Below are 18,068 nucleotides of genomic sequence, written 5' to 3' on the forward strand. Positions count from 1 at the left end.
AACACAGTGCCTGCCCCAAAGAGCTTGCAATCTAAAAAGAGAAGATTGATACTGAGCAAGAGGAGAAATATAGGCACAGACAGGGTAAGTGACTTATACAAAGTCACCCAGCTCATCTCTGGTAGAGCTGAGAATAGAATCTAGGTTTTCTTACTTCCAGTCCAGTGTCCTGTCTGCTAGACCATGCTGTCCTAAACAGTGACAGATTTAAGGTCGGATATCTAACAACTCTTCTGGGCTGATATCAGGGTTCACAGCTCTCCACTATCATTTACAGCCTTTGCTTCTAGCCTTTCAGATCTGAGATATCAGATCTGAAAACCACAACATTTTAATGTATGGAAAGCTATTATAGGGCATTTTAAGATGTTTCTAACATTTTGTTAGTTATTTTTCTCCTATTTACCTAAAATAGGATACGTAATTGTTTAAAAAAAAAACCCCTCTCTAAACTGTTTCTAAAATAGCTTTTCTGTAAAATATATGTGGATTGCACAATACTTGGTGATGTCGCATGGCATTTGTGTTTGGGGTGATCGGCTAAAATCACTTGAGCGATGCAGCCAGCCCTGGCTCATGACTATGAAACCTTTATATTAGAGCTGGTCAGAAATTTTCCAATGGAATGTTCTCACAGGGGCTTGAGAACATCAAAACCCTTGCTCCTAAGTTCCAAGGCTGCTCAGCAGCTTGCCAGATGAACTGAGGAGTCTGGAAGTCCTGGGAGCATTGACTCCCCAGCTCCTAGACTCGTGGTTCCTGGAATATAAACATTGTACTTACATTTCAGCATATAGTCTATAGAGCAGTATAAACAAGTCATTGTCTGTATAAAATTTTAATTTGTACTGACTTTGCTAGTGCTTTTTATGTAGCCGGTTGTAAAACTAGGCAAATATCTAGATGAGTTGATGTACCCCCTGGAAGACGTCTGAGTATCCCCATGGGTACATGAACCCCTGGTTGAGATGCACTGGTCTAGGAGACCTCACAGCTTCTAGAACCATGGTGCTAGACCAGGAAGACTGCCCCAGAGTCACAGATCGCATGGCTTTGCCCTTTACCGAGAATTTTGAAATGTTTTAGTTTTCGTTCCAAATCAGAATGAAACCACATTTTGAAATATGGAAATTCTCTACACAACAGCATTACCTTTCTGCACATCACCTTGCTTTCAGCACACTGTAGGGTAGTCCATAGACAGAGAGATATAACCAATTCTGATATCTCTTTGCTCATGTTGAGTAACTTCTATTCCTCAGGCGTGAAGGGCGCAGATGAGGCCTAAATTATATAAAACCCTTCAGGATGAACGGTCCTATATATTTGTTACGTTTTGATTTGGGGGCTAATTTCAAATATATATAATAGCACAAATTTCTGGTATAAAACCTAAATCTTTCAGGTTAGATCCTGCTGCTTTACACCAGCTATGAGAGCTGAAGCTGCATAAATGGTCCCTGTTATCTGGCTGGGGAAGGATTTTCCCAAGCACAGGGGTGTAGAAAACAGCCATTGGGCTGCCTCCCAAGGAACCCTTTGCAAGCCCTGGCACAGGGGATGGAGCCTGGGGCAGGAATGGCATGGCAGGGAGAAGGCCATGGCACGTAGCTCTGCAGAGATTCCAGACAGTCCAGGGAGGCTGATGTAACTCAGATAGGCCCCCAGTGCTGTCTAATTTATGGCATGGGCCTATCTAGCCCCCAGCACAGCCCTGGATTGGGAGGGTGCCAAGGTTGCAAAAAGCCATCTTCACCACTCCCCCCCGCCCCCCACATCTCCCTTGGCTAGTCCAGTACCGTGCCTCTTAGAAGCACAGCACAAAATCTAACCATTAGTCTCTTGGATATGTTTTTGCTTTAATCTCCTTTGATTTTTTTTTTTATCTCAATGACAAGAGAGAGAAAATGTTCTGGTCTTATGGAATTATTTAAATTCCAGCTAATACAATGTTATGCTAACTTTACTGTACATTCTGTCACAGTTATTGGAAACCATTGTGATATCTGCACCTCTTCTGGTGTTAAGAACTCTAGCCCTGTGTTTTATTAGTAACAAAGTGATCTGTTCTCTTTTGTCGCAAGAATATGAATTTAGAAATGTATAAATTCTGAATTGATGTTGGCAGTGGAGGAGGGAGGATCCTTATGTTGGCATGGATAAGGAGGTAGCCCCTATTGTGTCGAGTTTGGCATCTGCCTTGCAATGAAAATGTATTAAGAAGGGTGTGTCATGTTGTCTGGAGTGGCTCACAACCGTGAGTGCCTACCTTAGGGCAGACTGTGAAAATAGGGCAGCTCAAACTAGTGATGGGTTCTATAACTAGATTTCACCAAGGCAGTAACAAATGAGAACTCCTGTCTTACGATGGAGTCCCAGTCTTACCATGGAGTCCCAGACAGTCCCCTTAGACTCTCCAGTCTATCTTGCTACCCAGACAAACCAGACTTTGTGATAAAAGGTCACTTGCACCAAAAATCACACCACATCAGGTTGCTCCCTGTCGCAAGACACCAGTCACTTACCCAGATCAATTGGTGTCCTAGGTCTTACACCAAAGACAACACTAGTAGCCAATTCTATAGTAAATGAACTAAAGGTTTATTAGCTAAGAAAAGGAAGTGAGAGTTATCGAAAGGCTAAAGCAGGTGAGTCACAGTTTGTAATTCCAAATGGTGACAGTGACATAATAAACTGCCAGTTTTGCAAAAAACTTCTCTCCCTCAACATGGAGGGGGATATGCACAGCTTTTTGCCCCTCCCCCTGATATGAATTGCACAAACTGGGTTTGGAAATAAACAAAAAATAAGTTTATTAACTACAAAAGGTAAATTTTAAGTGATTATAGGAGATAGCAAACAGAACAAAGCAGATTACTGAGCAAATAAAACAAAACACGCAAACTAAGCTTAATATATTCAAGAAACAGGTTACAAAATGTAATTTCTCATCCTAAGTGTTGTTTTAGGCAGGTTGCAGAGTTTCTGTTGCTTAGAGTTCCAGTTATTTCTCTTTACAGACTGGACTCCTGTCTCAGCCTGGACTCAGCCCCTGCCTTTCCGCTCAGGTATTTTTAGCAATCTTCCTTCTTGGATGGGGAGGCAATGGAGAAGAGCCTTGATTGCCTTACTACCCATCCTTAAGTAGAATTTACATAAGGCAGGAATCTTTTGTTTCCCAGACTGACCTCCCCACCCCCTCTTAATGGAAAAACACTGAAAGCCCAAGATGGGGATCTAGTACCACATGACATGATCACCTGACCCTGTAGTGTCAAAGCAGCAACCCTGGGAGCTTCTCAGGAAGGCGGGAGATTACTATCTTCCAAGTCTTATTGTTCTTCCTAATGGCCCATTGAGGCTGATTGCCTACTGTCTGGTGGGCATTCCCCCAAGTACACACACAGTTGTAATTGTTATATAGTCAATCTTCCTAACTTCAGATACAGAAATGATACATGCATACAAATTGGTAAACACATTCAGTAGATCATAACCTTTTCAGTGATACCTCACATGACCCATCTTGCATAAAACATATCTTAGTTATGCCATATTCATATGAGAACAATATTTCTATGAAGAATATGGGGTGTAAGTCACACCCCTTTCCTCCAGAAAAGAAGCCCAGGGAATATTCCCCTTAATTTTACAGTTCTCCTGGGGCTTCTCCCAGTGGCCTGCAATTTCCTATTTCTGTTGCAGCTGGAGATGTGAACATGTGGCATGCCAAATACATGAGTAGCAGATGTGATGTCCCTGTAGGACACAGTGTAAAATTGATAGGGACAGGCCCCCAAAACAAGGACATTCCTGTTTTTCATAGATACTCTGTTGGGGCATAAAATCCCTTGAGTCATAAAACTTCACATTGTCTTTGCAACCTGAATTTCTGTAACCATCCCTCATTTTAAAAACAACAGTAATGGTCTGAAACACAGCAGCTTATAATAATTTTCCTGCAGAACGTGGATATCAGATGTTTTTCTTTACTAGAAAGGAGCTCTGTATCCATGAACTTTATTGATATCCACCAAATATGAACTGCATGTAAGACATTGAAACACTTACACCTCATCTGACACAAATCAATTCCTAGAGTTAGACAACAGTTTTGACCACTCTTCTATGGTGACCTTTGGGAATCAGATTCTGGTCACCCTTACATTGAACGGTTAGCCCCATTGAGTAAGGGTGGCAGAATCAAGCCCTTGGTGAATAGGTAACTGCATTGTTCTCCCCTCAAGTGGAGTATGATATTGTTTTTTATGTAACACCCTGGGCCAGATTCTCTACTGTGTAAATTGGCATAGCTCCGCTGGCCTCAAGGAAACTGCCATTTTACAGCAACTGGCCTTCTCCTGTTCTAGCCCTTCTGAGGGAATTTAAGATCAGGCATTTGAAGAAAGCAAGAAACTTATCAAAGAATTGTTTTGATCACACACAAGCAACCCGTGGGGAAACCAAACAACCACTGCATTTTGTTTCTCAGTACAGATAAAAAAAAATGAATTTTGAGTAGCTCAATGTTTTTTTCTTTGCTTGCTTTATTTGCTTGCTTCTTCCCTATATTGTTAATACTTTTGATTCTATAAGCCATCCCTCTATGAAGATGACCGTCAGATGATATTAGCAGTTGCTGTGGAAGTGTGATATTTTCTCCTGCTAGTGATAGTTTGAGAATTGTTTGCATTTGTAGTCCTTAATTTTATGGCATATGAGAAATCATCTCTCTGGCTGTATTTTAACGGGACGGTTTATTGTTTATATTTGAGGTTTAAACTAAAAATCAACTAGGAGCAATGCAAACATTAAAAAAAATATATCTACTGTGTTTGTGCTTGAGAGCAGAGGAGTGAAAGTGTCCTGGTTTCTGGAATTCCGAGAAAGGAACGGGCTTGCTGTATTGCTAGGCAGATTTATGGACAAAATGGTGAGGTCTGTGCACCAGATAGTCCAGCCGACTTCAATGTTTTCCAAGTGCCATCCTATTCATGGGGTGATCATTGATGTGATGAGTAGAGGCCTGCTGATGCTAGAGCAATAAAGGCTTCAAAAGAGTCGCAGAAGAAGATTGTGGATTGTGTGCTGTACAAGTGTACAAAGCAGATAAGGGAGACTGGATTGCTTTAGACAGTGTTTCACAATGGTACACGTAGCTTCAAAGACTGAAGATGCTTCCTCAAAAGGCTATGGACCAAAGGGTTTGATTCTGAATGAAAACATCCCGGAGCAGAACAAAAAGGTACCTTGGCTTCTGTACGTTCAATGGGGTTTCCAAGAATTGAACTGACTCCAGAGAAGTGCCTTTAAAGAAGTTCACAAATACAGGGGAGGTGCTGGGAGAGTGATTTCCCTTGTAAAGAATTTTATCATCTCAGTGCAGGTTGCTCCAACTGTATTACATTATGCTAGAATGACTTCTTTGTATGAGTCAGGGTTTTGTAGTTACTAGGGAAATGCTTGCATGTGTTCTTACAATTGTTACTTATAAGCGGTGTGAATAGATTTGCTCTTAAATTTTGTGGACATGCTTGAATAATGCATTCTAGGCTCTCTCAAACATTAAAGCAGAAATATTTTTTCATTGGTTTGTATGCATACAGGGAAATTGATGTTTACCTACATTTACTGATTAAAAATCTAATCCTCCCAAACCTAAATATAAGTCTAGCAAAACGGTACCTACAATGGTATTTACTAATGCATCGGCAATAATTGGTAGTTACAAAAATGCCTGGCAACAAATGCGGTGACAAAGAGCTCATCCCCTTCTCACTGTTTTCAGTTTAGTCCCATAGTCTCTGTTTCACATGCTTCTTGGTGTTTTCTGTGGATATACTATTATCAGATTGTGGGTTTTTTTCTTTACTTTCATCCTTTCTTATGCTCCTATGACCATGTTGCACTGAAGGTTTCATTGCACACATCAATGCTTGTGAGCTATGCCTTGTTTAGGGTGGGTTAACACTTCCCCATGTTTCTTGTTTACTTCCTTCATAAAAATGACATTGTGATTGGTCATAATTATCACAGGGAGAAGGACATGTAGGAAGGCTCATTATCTGGGGACCCTTTTGATGAGCATAGTCTGAAGAGTTAAGCCTCAGGTTTCTTCTGCCTGTGTCAGATTTAATACAGTGGAAATCATTTATAACGGACACTTCACTATGGTTTCGTAGGTGGTATGTTCATGATCCTGAAAGCAATCTGAAAAGCTCATTAGTTGATGAGTCCTTCAGTGTAAGTCAAGAAGTTTATTAAGATCTAGATTCCTCTGCACTAAATTCAAACCAGCTGAACAGGATGGAACAACGACATTCTGGCTTATTCCAAAAATCCACCCACATATCTTTCCCCTAGGATGTTGATTGACAATTAGGAATGGGCCCAAGCCATGGAATTAGATCTTGATTTAAACCCAAACTTCCACAAATTGTGTCAAAGCCAGCATTCCAGTTTAGGACTATCACTTGTGACCAAAAAAAAATGAGTCAATGACAAGCAAGTTAAAAGTACTGCAACATTTGAACAAACTTTTATTGGCTGAACCTGTTCCAAAAGCAGGACACTTCTGGAAAATGGCTTTCCAAATTGACTCTTTCATAGATATCACATGCACCACAGTCATTTTTCTTCTGTCAATGATTGCTATATTTTGGTACTGGAAAAAGGAATTTGCGTTCAAGGCTTTACCCCCAGAAAAACTGAAAAGCTTGCAAAAATATTTCTGGACAGCAATCTGGATGTCCCTGGATAGGTTCTCATTCTACAAGATCACAAGAGTTGAGCTGTTTGGATGAGGCCTCCTTTCACCTCATCTTTTTCTAATGGTTCTTTCTGCTGCACCCACATAACTCCCTTTCTCTTGTGATACTCACTATTGAAAAGCTGACATCCCTGGTGCCCACAACTCTGCCTCTACGGACCCAATTCAGGAAACAGTCTTTGTTCAGGATATTACGTAAGCACATGCTTAACTTGAGGCACACACTTGACTCCCATTGACATCAAGGAGACTTAAGCAGATGATTAAAGTTCAGCACATGCTTATGTGCTGTCCTGAATAGACAGGGCCAGCTCTAGCTTTTTTGCCGCCCCAGGCAAAAGAAAAAAAAAAAAAAAGGCGGCCGGACTGCCGAAGCAAAAAAACCAAAAAACCCGGCAGCCACAGGGAGTGCGTGGAGGGCGGTCAAGGCGTCTTGCAGGGGGGTGAAGAGTGGCACCCGCCCGCTCCCTCCACCCGTAGGCAGCCCTCCGGCCGTGGGGTGCCTCTCCCGGCCAGGCAGACGGAGCCCCCGGGGGCTGCAGGAGGTGCTGGCTCAGCCGCTCCTTTAAAGGCAGCTCAGCCGGGCCGGGCTCGGAGCGGAGCGGGAGGCAGAGGCCGGTGCAGGCGGCGGGGTGTGGCGCGTCCCGGGGAGCCCGGCGGCACGGTGAGCGGTGGGGATCGCTAGTTCGTGCCCCTGCAGGGCTGGGCTGGCCGCCCCAAAATTGGCCAGAATGCCGCCACTTACAATGTGCTGCCCCAGGCACATGCTTTCTCGTCTGGTGCCTGGAGCCGGCCCTGTGAATAGAGATGGATTTAAAAACACATGGAAGTGTTTTCCTGAGTTGAGATCGAAGTCATCTCTGCAGTTTTCTAAGCCCTCTTGTATGAGCTCATTCTCTATCATATGGGGCCATACTCTGCCTTGACATGCAGTTTATGTGTTCACTGGTTTTGCCTGGGGTAGAATTTGGCCTATGGGGCCTATTGACTTCAGTGGAGTTACATCAGGGATGATTTTGGTACACTGTGGTATATTGTTCCTCTCCTGATTCCTGTGTCCAGAACTTCTGAAATGTAACATTAAAAACTCTACTTATCATTGTCACTGCCATCTAATTTAATTCTCTGAGCTGCTTCACCTCACTCTTAATTCTATTTTAAGTATCCTTACTTGAAAATACAGTCAATTTTCAGAACATACACATTTTAATTCCTTTTTACCTCCTTCTCTTGGGTTCTCCTTTTCCCCCATCCCTTCATCTCCCCAGCAGCTCATTTCCATCAGCAGTCTCACACAGAGGAGCCATTGTTTAGTACCAAACTGTTTTATGGGTAAAAGCATGTTTCTGCTAGCCATAGAGAGCTGGAATTGTACTCTCTAGTTCCTTATACAAAATTCCCTTTTCCTATTGTCTATCAAACAAACAGGGGAACAGCCCTTCAGTTGAGATGGTGATGAACTATTTTAAAAGGATTTGAGACATCTTTCTGTTTCAGTCCCTTTGCGGAAGTCACTGAGGCTAAAGCGTTCACTACACTTCAGGTGACCCCGGGACCTAAGATCCATTTCAAATCAGACGCTGGCTTAGACATGGTAGACAATCTATACACTCTCTGCTTTAGCTGTCTTTGACAGTTCACACTGACCTCACCAGAAGCCAAGTCCTGCACACCTTACTCCCTTGCATAGTCCCAGACTTAATGAGACTACTTACGGGAGTACGGCAAGAAGGATTTGACCCAGGATTTTTTACATATGCTATCACAGGACTTCCATGATAGAAGAGAAGAACAAGCTGATCTATGTTTAGATTCACTGTTAGCGTTATGTGGATTTTCTCTAACTTCCTCTCCTTACAAAGAGCTTTAGTTAAGCAGCTCAGAGATTTTACTTAGGGATAAAGAAGCTTACTCACTAAAGATACCAGGCTAAAGCAGTGGACCCATAAAGGGACAAATCTGGTTCCCAGCAACTAGACAGCATAACTGGTCTGGGCATGGGAGGTCTCCATGGGAATAAAGGAAGGAATCCTTCTTTTTAAACCTGGAGTTGCTTCACTGCCATCTCTTTAGCCCTGAGGCCTCCATGCTGACTAGCCAGTGGGCAATGGCTCCATGTAGTGGTGAATCAAGCAGCTCTACCTCCACATAGCCCCATGATACATCCAAGATGCTTGTTCCCTGCACAGCCTCCTCAAAGTCTTCCCTGTTCCCACCAAACAGCAGAATTACTTTGATTCTAATGCATGTGAGTCCCTCCATCCCCATTGGGAAGGAAGAAGAATTTGTCCCAAAATGGATAATCCTGTGCTTTTAAAGTCTGATGACGTATTTGTATTGGATTTGACAGTCCTTGACATATGGTTACGCATGTATTCTGTGTGTTGTTGTACAGACACACACATGCACAAGTCATGGGCCAAATCCATTCCTGGTCTAAGCAAGTTCATTGACTGCAGGTCATGTGGTAGTGTGTCCATTCCCTGAGTGGATGACTGAAAGATTTAAAACTGGAGAATAGTTCAAGAAAGAATAATACCCTTCCAGTCTGAATTTTTCAGATGAATAATCATTTGTACTTATGTAACATGAGAAATATTTATTATATTATTTGTATTACAACAGTGCCTAGGAGCCAGCTGTCAATGGGGCCCATTGTGCTAGGCACTATACAGAGAATAAGAGAGATTCCCTACCCTGAAGAACTAATTATCTAAAGAGCTATATATTGCTAGAACAGGAATGAACTTTTAGAGTGTGCTCTCTTCATATGAAGAGTTAATAATGACCCCAAGATTTGGAGCTAGGACTTCTGAGCTCTGATTACTACTTGTTGATTTTGTGTCTTTCTTTCTGACTTTGGCCAAGACCATTCCACCTCAGTTTGCTTATCTGTAAAGTGGGAATAATAATACCTATGAACCTCAAAAGAGTGTTGTGAGGATTAGTTGGTTCCTGAGTGTTAAGTGCTTTGAAAATGAAAAGGGCTGTATTAGTGCGAAGTATTATTATGGCTGTTAACAGGCCTAAAAGAGTGCAATGATTCATCTTTGTGCTGTGAAATCTTTAAAAAGTGCAATGACATCTTAAAAATCTATATCCTGAGGCCTATGTTGGTTTTTTTAAAGTGCATCTACGTTGTATGTGCAAAACATACTATTACATGGGCCTCGTAGGTAAGTTATACACGGAATTACAGAAGAAACAAACTGTACACTTTGTTACCCATTTTGTGTGTTCAGCTTAGGCACACATTTCTGAAAGTGTAGCCCTCTCATTAAACAACCCCCAGAGGTGTTTCATTGCTTTGTGATACTGAATCAAATTCAATCTTAGTGTAACTCCATTTGTGTCATTCGGGTTTCTCCAGGAATTAGTTTGTCCTATTACTTCGAGGGTAGTTGGAAGTAGACCTTGTCAGATTGTGTGAAGAAAAGGAGGGTATCATTCATTTATAGGAAGAAGATGGAGTAACATTTTAATTGGCTTATTTTACAGGGGTATAGCCAGGGCCGGCTCCAGGCACCAGCTTACCAAGCAGGTGCTTGGGGCGGCCACTTCTGAGAGGGGCGGCAAGTCCAGCTGTTCGGACGTCCCTCACTCCTGCTGGGAGCGAAGGACCTCCCGCCGAATTGCCGCCGCAGATCGCGATCGCGGCTTTTTTTTTTTTTTGGCTGCTTGGGGTGGCCAAAACACTGGAGCCGGTCCTGGGTATAGCATTAAAAAAGACTGTCTAGTGAAGTTAAGGCAAAATATTGATCTATATGGCTAACTTGGTTAGAAATTGTAACTGACACTAGTGTTCTTGTCTACTTTCCACATTGATCAGACTTAGCATCTTCCATGTTTCTGATGAAGTGGGTTTTACTTTTCACATCTGTCCCCATGTGCAGGAAGAACAGACACTTGGTTGGGACACAGTGTGCTAATTTCAATAAAGCCAGTGGCATCACTCCAAGAATGAATGCTGCCTAAAATGTCCAGTTCTTCTATTCTGTGTTGCCAACTCTCACAATTTTACCGTGACTCTCACAATATTTTGAATTTTTCTTAAAGCTCCAGCTCCTGGTGGTTACATAAGAATCTCAGCTTTGAGGGCTCAGAGAGTGTTAAAATACTTTTCTAGCCCTCGTGGTTGCAAACTGAAGTTAGAAAATGTGACTCAAGTGCACCCTAAAGTCTCAAAATTCAGGAGGCAAATAAAAAAGCCTTCACATTTATTATGTTTTTTAAAATGTCATGATCTTTAAACCAATCTAATGGTTTTTGAATATTTGGGTTTGTCAATGCTGATGACAGAAAATGTGTAATTATTCTGTAGCAGTGGAGCGTCATCAAGAGAATCTCCCCCGCACTCCCAAACCAGAGTAGCAACTTAGATAAATGCCTGGCATTGAAAATAGGTTTGAGATGAGAACTTTGGAGTTGTGACTAGCTGCTTCCCTGTCTAGTAGGGTAATAGATAATATACTTTTCATTGGACCACCTTCTGTTGGTGAGAGAGACAAGCTTCTGAGCAACACAGAGCTCTTCCCCCAGTCTGGGAAAGATACTCAGAGTTTCCCAGCTAAATACAAGGTCAAACAGATAGATTAGTATAAGTAGTTAGCACATATTCTAAGACGGGGTAGTCAATAGGCAGCCCGTGGGCCAAATGCAGACCGCCAGACGCTTTTGAATGCTTTTATCATTATTGTTATTTTTGTTTTATTGTCTCTGGAGTCTGGACCTTGACCAAGAAATTTGGACCTTGACAAAAAATAATTACCCCTGTTCTAAGGAACCATTCAAGGTGAAGTGACCTTGCTTTAGCTGTGACACTATGAGTTTAATTGCATTGTGCAGTAAAGCAAGATACAAGGTTTCAGTATACAGTAGAGCTGAGCAAAATTTTTTGGATGAATAGTTTATTCATCAAAAAATGCAGTTTCAGGTTGACCAAAACTATTTGTGAATTCATGTTGAGTTAGTCGAATAGTGTCAACCAAACCAAAAACATTGAAACCTTGTGGTAATGTCAAAATGAAACATTAGGCATTTTGACAAAAGCAAAGGAAAAATAGATTTACAAAAGAGGAGGAGATGGTGCAGTGGCCATATCCCTTATAGGCTTCATCCCAGTGGTGAGGGCACTCACCTGAAGTGTGGAAGACCCAGGTTCACTCCCCATCTCTGTCTCATGTGGACAGGACCGGCTCCAGGCACCCGCCGAGCAAGCTGGTGCTTGGGGCGGCAGCTTGTAGGAGGCGACATTCCGCCCAATCCTAGGGCGACACGGCCGCTTTGTTTGTTTTGTTTTGTTGTTGTTGTTGTTCCGCTCCAGCCGCCCTGTAGGGGGCGGCGGCGCGGAGGACGGGAGCGCCCTGCAGCAAGCCTGGCAGGGCAGTCCTCGTCCTTCCCTCCCCGCTGACCGGAGCAGTGCAGAGCCCTCCCGGCAGGGGGCACGGTGGGAGGGGCCGTGTGGCAGCGCCCTGCTGAAGCCCTGGCCGCTCCCCTTCTCTCTCTCCCCCCACTAGCCGGAGCACATCTGCAGGGCAGGGAGTCCCCCTGCACCCTGGCTCTGGCCGCGCCGCAGGTTTGGTTTTTTTTTGTTTTTTTGCTTGGGGTGGCCAGAAAGCCAGAGCCGGCCCTGCATGTGGAGATGTGATTTGAACTTATATCTGCCACATTGCATGGGACTGCCCTAACCACTTGGTTATGGGAGAGTCTGGTATGGTGGTGTTTCTATCTCTCCTCTTGAAGCTGTTCTATTTTTTATAAATAATTATATAGTTATTGGAGCAGGGACTTGAACTTGGGTCTCCGATATCCATCTCCTAACTACCAGGATGTGGCATCATTCTCATCTTTCTCTGGCCCGGTGACTGTCCTTCACAGTGGCAAGCCATAGTCATTCACGATGACACTGAATGGTCATTGGGCCAGGGATGAACACAAAATACCTGGTTCCCCACTGCCTTGTACCTTTTGTTGTCAGTCATTACACCTGCGCAAAGTGGGTGTAAAATCTATCTATGTATCAGTCTTAGGGGTTTATATTGCCACCTATCACTACAGGCACCTTCCATGTAAAATCAATAGCAATAACAAAGACTCCAGTGGATTTCCTGGAGTCTGTGGCTTATCTCCCTGTTCAGAGTAAATGCTTTGTCTGGAGTAGGATTTTTTGTTGTTAATTCTTTTTTTTTTTTTGTCCCCTCTCTTTCTTGCTTGGTAGGGATTTATTGGGTGGAAGTGGCATGAGTGTCATCCTCAAGGTGGGGAAAAGGCTTTTTCAAAGAGGGAAATGTTGCAGTGTTTCTTAAAGATAATCAGACTCTAGAATAGATTCACCTGATCTTCTCTGGAAGTTTGGTGCATAGCCAGCTCCTTCAATTGAAAATGCTACCAGCTCAGAATAAACAAAACAGCAATGTGAGTGGTGAGGTTATGCATCCACCTTATTCCCAGTAGTTCCACTTTTTGTTGCATTTTGTTATTATGATCTTCAGCCATTCATTAGCTAACTTCTCAGCAGGGCTTATAAAACTTTCAGAATGGTGCAGTTTAAGGGAAGATTGGGAGGAGAGAGTGCTCCAGCTGGATCTAGTAAGAAGAGAGTGTTCCAGGTAAGAAGAGAACCTGGAGATGAAAATGAAGGAAAGACATGAGGGAACTGATTTTTACCTATAGGTTTGTGTAGCACCTACTACAACGGGGGTCTGGTCCTTGTCTGGGGCACTACTGAAGTACAAATAATAATAATAATTAATGGCAATAATAAGTAGAAGCTAGGGCCTTGAATGCAAAGCTAAAGAGCTTATTATTATTATTATTATAATCTATTGTTATTTATTAGTATAAATTTGATGTGGGAACTGTGGGGGACCCCATGAAAGGATCTGGAGAAAGAAATGGACAAATTAAATTAAGCAGAACAGTCTCTGAATCAGTAAAATGTAATCCATTAGTCAGATCAAATAGATAAAAGTCAATCAATGAAGTAAATCCAGGAACAGATAAAATAGTATAACCCATTAGCTGAAAGCATTTGGAAATAAATGGGCAGCAATCAATCAGTTGAAATAAACAAGGCATCAGACATTCAAATGGGGCAACATATGAAGTAATCCAAGCATAGTGGTGCCGTAAGTGGAAGGGCGGAAGTGACAGCTTTCTCCTTTACACCAGGCCTGTTGGCAAGACAGCACCTTGAGTTGGGTCTGAACCAAAGTACTGGCTCAGATCCACCACACCTCCTGGCCAAACTATGAAGAAGTTCAAATCCAAATCCATATCTTTGCTCCAGGCCTGTCACTATAACGGGACAAACCAAAGCACTGAATCTAAATGTTCCTGACCCATCTGTAGAAAGGCCAAATGTTTCTGTGATATGTTTATTTGTGTTTATAAGTACAGTAGCTCCATGTTATAGAGTAATATGGCTATGTTCTGTGTGACGTTTTCCATTGTATTATATAGTAGAGAAGGCCTGATCCAAAACCCTCAGATTCACACACTTCCTTTGGAGGAGTGTGGATCTGGATCTGACTGTCATGACTAACCCCTGTTTGTATAAATGCCTGAATCAACCCCTTTGGTTTGGAACAGCCCTAACTCTGGAGAAGCGCTTAACTGGATCCAGATCTGCATCTGAACTTTACAGCTAGGACCTATCTAGACTGTAGTCACTGGAACTTTCCTGCCCCCAATATAGGTAGTTAACCCATATACATAAGTTACGTCTTCTGATACCTAGAGCCCTTTCCCCTAAAGGAACTGTTAGTAGCCAGTTTGGTTACTCCTTCAGAAGTCCATGTGCTACTTGACTCCCTTCTAATTCAGGTAGGGGTGTTGAACTACAGCGGAGCCCTCCTTGATGTCCTGTGTAACAGCAAACACACATAAACATGCATGCTAGAGATACAGGCTCCTGATCAGAGAGAGCATGGATTTCCATGTCATCGGCTCTTGTTTGTTTCTCTCTTCATGGGTGTGATTTCCAAATCAAAACCCTGAATAGCCTTAGCACAGTTTGAATTATATAATTGTGCTGCTGAGAGTCACATGACTTGCTGTCTGAGTAATTCCCTGCAGAAGGAGACAAGCTGCATGTTAAAAAGCTCAACAAATAGTGTTTAAAACAAAAAGTATATAGCACAGAATTTCCATAGTACTTCATCTGAAATCATCTACTGCTGCAACAGCCACATGTATTTCTGGTTCAAAGCTTAGGGATTTGATGGGTAGAGGACGAGTGGGGATGGGACATTAGCTGGACCTGTGGCTTGTTTTCTGTTCCCTTCAATAACAACCCCTGCCTTCAAAACTGGGTGCATCCGATGTTGAACAAAATGAGTGGCTCACTGGAGACCTCAACAAGCAGCTAGGAATCATTGCCTTGTGGAGGTAAGAAGCAATCACATTCCTAATAGTCTGTGATCTAAAACCCATTATTACTTTTCTGTGACTGTATAAGATAGAAGGAGAGAGAGTAAACAGCTGGCACCTCTGTAAACTGGCAGGGGTCTGCTGAAGATACATTTATAGGAAACCTAAGGGGGAGGAGGAAGAGGTACAAACTGAATGTAACCTTTTATTATCACATAAATGCCTTGGTGTTGTTTTCAGGACTGTTAATTGGATTGATTGTTCTGAATTCTCTATCTCCCTTTCACATGTGAGTTGGCCAGTGAATTGTAACTTGTTTCGACTGGCTGAATCAGAAGGAGAAGGGGCTGTCTGGCACTGCAAGGCTGTATGAGGGTGTGTGTGGGGGGGTGTATTTTCAGACCACAACACTTAAGGAGACTGTTGCTCAGTTTCAGAAAGCACAGCTGTTGCAGAGAGAGAGAGGCAGGAAGTGTGAAAGCAGCTTTGTGATCTCTAACAGGTAGGCAAGAGCATAAACCATACGTTTGTTCCTGGATATTCTTCTTTCTCAAAGAATTGGTAATATAGATCTATATATATTGTTTGGGTTTGCAAAGTCCTTTTGTCTGTTTGTGTTCGTTAGACATGGTTGATGATAGCAGCTGCATGTGTATGCCCAAAAGTCAGTGTGTGTGTGAATTAGAGATCACTAGGTCTTCTGAAAATCAGTGAGGTATCTGGGATTTGTAGACTGGGGGGATTCACTTGCAAATCCGACTGCAGTTGAGACATGTGATCACTGCAGGACCACAGCACGTGATTGTTTGAGGAACCCAAAAAAGTTAATTTAGAAGACCTAAAAAAGCCTAGGAGTTACCTTCCTGAGCAGCCTCTGTTGCAAACAAGGGAGAGAGCTAGAAAAAGCCGAGAGAGGGAATTTGATCGTCTCTGTTGATTTCTCCTTTGATCCAGTTGCTGACATGTGAAAAGAATAATGGAATTGTCCCACCATCTGGTAGCTATTACAAGAAATCCCTGCACACATATATGCAAAGTGGGCAAGCCCAAAACCCGGGGTTTGGGGAGAAGGCTTGCCCTTGTTGTGTTTGATTGTTCTCTGTTATATAGGTATGTTGAAATATAATATAGCAACTTGCAGACTGAAAGAAGGAGTTAGGTTGAATTAAGATTTGAGATTGGAAAGAAAAAATGTAAGCATAAGCATTGGTCAGGAGGAGAGGGCAATATGTCTATAACCACTACGAAATGCATAACAATATGTTGCTCTTCTGTAATCCCTTCCTTCCTAAGAATGCAAACATTAATTGAGCTTCCTAATGTGTCTGTGAGGTAGGCATTAGTATTCCTATTTTTTCAGGTGGGGACACTGAAGCACAGAGCTTGTGGTATCATTTATGCTACAAGTCTAACTGCCAGAATATGGTCAGGGGTATTTGTGTTGGCAGTTTTTGTAGGACAACATGTTTATAGAGCTGTGTGACAGCCTAAGCCATGATACAGTGATTTAGACTGTAGCACCATGCTATACTCCTATTCCTGCATTCACACTATGGGCAAAATAAAGGGTTAAAACACAGACATACATGCTAGACAACTATACAGTGAAATAGTAAAATGTACATTGTAGCCAGGCCCTGAATAATTTGACCAAGATTAAACTAGTTTGTAGCACAGTTTGGAACAGCCTTGTGCTTTAACTACTCAACTGTTTCAATTAGACAAAATAGTTCCTTTTTTTTTTTTTTTTTTTTTTTTTCCCCCTTGGCATGTCCCGACCATATGTTAACTTGGGTAATTATATTCCTCTTACATAAAATTCCCAATGTAGTTTCAACTGGTTATAGTGTTATGTTGTAGATTTGCTGTGTGGAAATCTTCCGCACTAGAGAAGGCAGCGTTTCAGCAGTAGGGGATATAATCCCTGAACTGTATATATAGTAGTTTGTAAATTTATGAATCAGCATTTTGGGATCCCTATATAAAAAGTACTACATGAATGTCAGCCTATTTTTAATAGCAATATTTCTCCCAGTACTCTAGATTACAGGTTGGTAAGCATTTGCTTTATTTACCGAATTTCTGTTTTCTAAGTCTGCTGTCAGTGGAGATGTTTATGGTAAAAAGGTTGTAGCTAAAAACTGAAAATATGTACACATGCTATCAGATCTGTTGTTCCCATTGTACAGGAGATGCATGTTTCACACAACAGATGTGATTACAGTGTTCAGCTTCTACCACCCTTGCTCATTTTGAGCAGTACAGTATCTTACTCACGACCCAAAGATTCCCAGGGACACAAAGCCAGACCCTATATATATTGAATAGCACCAATAATGCAGGCCTCTACTACTTGAGCTAAAGAAGAAATTTCATACTATTGATATTGGTAGCTGCAGCCACTAGAGAGCATCACCACTCACTATTTTATACGCACACAGCCAGTGAATTATATCACCTTGCAATATAATCTCCCAAGGCAGATACATTTGGCCAGATTGATCCTTGTATAAATCCACTGATTTTGATAGAGTTACAGTAGGGATCTGTTTGGTCAAATATGATCACAGTGATAGCTGGTACTGTTAGATCTAGATATCTAACAGTTATGTTAATAAAATGTCGGTTGAAGGACCCAAAAAAAAATCCACCAGTCTCCATAAAAAATGCTCACCGCTCCAAGAAATAGAAATTGAAGACTATGATATGTTTGGTGTTTATCCATCTACTGCCATGCAGTACACCCATTGATGACAGTGAGAGTTATGTGTAGATAGCCTGGGGAGTACATACCCATTCATTTCTATGAGTGGTGGTCAGACTGACAATAGATTGATGGTCTAATCTCTTTGTAAGAACTATCATGCTCTGTGAATAAACATCTGCATATTAGAACTTCTCCAAGGAGACTGGATGTGATACACAATGA

The 18,068-nt window shown here is 42.1% G+C and overlaps 1 protein-coding gene across 2 annotated transcripts in view; it reads left to right on the plus strand.

The window, feature by feature from the left end:
- Positions 1–18,068, plus strand: part of PHACTR1 (phosphatase and actin regulator 1) — a 410,748-nt gene that overhangs the window by 155,597 nt on the left and 237,083 nt on the right. Inside the window, exon 1 of one of the 2 annotated variants that reach the window (XM_024202986.3) lies at positions 15,581–15,641. The exons of the other annotated variant lie outside the window; for it this stretch is intronic. The gene's annotated coding sequence lies outside the window, so the exon portion shown is untranslated. Of the gene's footprint in view, positions 1–15,580; positions 15,642–18,068 lie in introns of those variants that run through there. 2 annotated transcript variants of the gene reach the window in all.

This window comes from Terrapene carolina, unplaced genomic scaffold (assembly GCF_002925995.2).
Source record: "Terrapene carolina triunguis isolate 2854851 unplaced genomic scaffold, T_m_triunguis-2.0 Scaffold58, whole genome shotgun sequence".
Taxonomy (NCBI): Eukaryota; Metazoa; Chordata; order Testudines; family Emydidae; genus Terrapene; species Terrapene triunguis.